At 44.1% G+C, this 1,908-nt stretch overlaps 1 non-coding gene across 1 annotated transcript; it reads left to right on the top strand.

Moving 5' to 3' along the window:
- The first annotated feature begins 1,468 nt into the window (after window positions 1–1,468).
- trnan-guu (transfer RNA asparagine (anticodon GUU)) lies at window positions 1,469–1,542 on the top strand. Its single transcript has one exon. It is a non-coding gene; the product is annotated as a tRNA-Asn (tRNA).
- The last annotated feature ends 366 nt before the right edge of the window (window positions 1,543–1,908 follow it).

Genomic DNA, 1,908 nt, shown 5'->3' on the forward strand with positions numbered 1-1,908 from the left:
GATCTAGAACTTTCGTAATGTGGGGGCGTTTCAAATCGTCCGTCTGGCAATTGGGCGAGGATCAGAAACACTTTACCAAAGGATACGCTTGCTTTGGAGGCAGTTCAGAGAAGGTACACTCAGTTGACTCCGGAGATGAGGGGGTTGACTTTTGAGGAACGGTTGAGTAGGTAGGGTCTCTACTCATTGGAATTCAGAAGAATGAGAGGTGATATTATCGAAATGTATAAGATAATGCGCGAGCTTGACCTGGTGGATGCAGAGAGGATGGTTCCACTGATCGGGGAGACTAGAACTAGGAGTCATAATCTCAGAATAAGGGGCCGCCCATTTATATTTGTGATGAGGTGGAATTTCTTCTCTCAGAGGGTTGTAAATCTGTCGAACTCACTGCCTCAGAGAGCTGAGAAAGCCACAACATTAAATAAATTTAAGACAGAGATAGCTTCTGAACTGATAAGGGAATATGGCGTATGGGGAAAGGGCAGGGAGCTGGACTTGAGAGCATGATCGGATGAGCCATGATCATATTAAATGGCGGAGCATGCTCGATTTGGCCATATGGCCTACTCCTGCTCCTAGTTCTTAAGTTCTTATGTCCTGAATAGCGACACACAAAAAAATGCTTTTATCTTGGTTACACCTTATCTTCACGTTTGTGAAACAGTTGGCACGTTGATCAAGGGCTTTGATTCGCCGTTCGGATTTGTGAATTGAACTTTACGAGGGGTCCCAGAGGAGCTCTTATATTGCTCGCAAATTTTGAAATTGCATCAAACTTTTGCAAAGAAGGACTTGCATTTCTGCAGTGCCTTTCAGGAACTCGTGACGCCCCAAAGTGCTTTACAGCCGTTGAGTTATGTTTCAAGTGTTGTAGTTTGGGGAAAGATGTGCCCTGATCACCAAACATGAACCTCAACTCTTTGCAAAGGAGTTTGGTGCAAATAATCAGGCGTCTCAGGGACTTGTACTTTCTTTGAATAAGTTTTGCTTTTTTCCCGCATTCAAGCTTGAAACAGAAACTGGGCGTCCATCTCATGGGAGGATTGGGGCTGATGTGTTTCGCTTTCAATCTTTGAAATTTCACCAAGCAAAGAAACGGTGAATCCAACTGTCCCTGGAAGCATTTAGTTCCCGTTTAATCACAGGAATATCCGCAGTCAGGAGATGAAAAGGAATTAAAACCTAATACCGGCTTCAGGACAATCAGAATACTTTGTCACAGACATGGCACCGGAAGGCTGGAACGTCGAATGCACCGGTTGCGAGAGAGCTGGTTGGTGGTGACATCGAAGTGTCTGCAGTGTGCGGGATCAGATTGCTTCCACGCATCCAATATGAATTTCCCTCCATTTAGTTGCGAAATGTCCCACTGAGAGTGAATAAGTTCCATTCCAGTCGGAGAAATCTGAAGCTTTAACTGACAGACACCCTGGTTTTGGATGTCTTGCACCTGATATTTCCATCAGTATCTGTGGCGCAATGGGTTAGCGCGTTCGGCTGTTAACCGAAAGGTTGGTGGTTCGAGCCCACCCAGGGACGAATTTTTTAACTGTTTTTCCACGAGAATTCGGTGCCGCACAGTCCCAGGTTGTCATTGTCCGTTTTGGCTGCACGAGTCTATTTCGCAAATGTTGCCAGCTGTGCAATAATCCAATTGGTTCCCGCTCCAATATTTCATGAGCATTCTGTTCCATTAAAACGATAACAATTTTTTACATGGATCATGTTCCTCCATCCAGCCCACAACAAATAAATTATGTTACTGGGTTTAAAGAAACTGGTGGAAATTGATTCTATTGATACATATTTTGATCTGGAGCTTCGGTCTCAAGTGCTCCTCCTATCAAGAATCGACACATACACAATCAATGGTTTTGCAACTGAGTCATAAACACTTACAAATTT

The sequence above is a fragment of the Pristiophorus japonicus genome, unplaced genomic scaffold, assembly GCF_044704955.1.
Source record: "Pristiophorus japonicus isolate sPriJap1 unplaced genomic scaffold, sPriJap1.hap1 HAP1_SCAFFOLD_47, whole genome shotgun sequence".
Classification (NCBI taxonomy): domain Eukaryota; kingdom Metazoa; phylum Chordata; class Chondrichthyes; family Pristiophoridae; genus Pristiophorus; species Pristiophorus japonicus.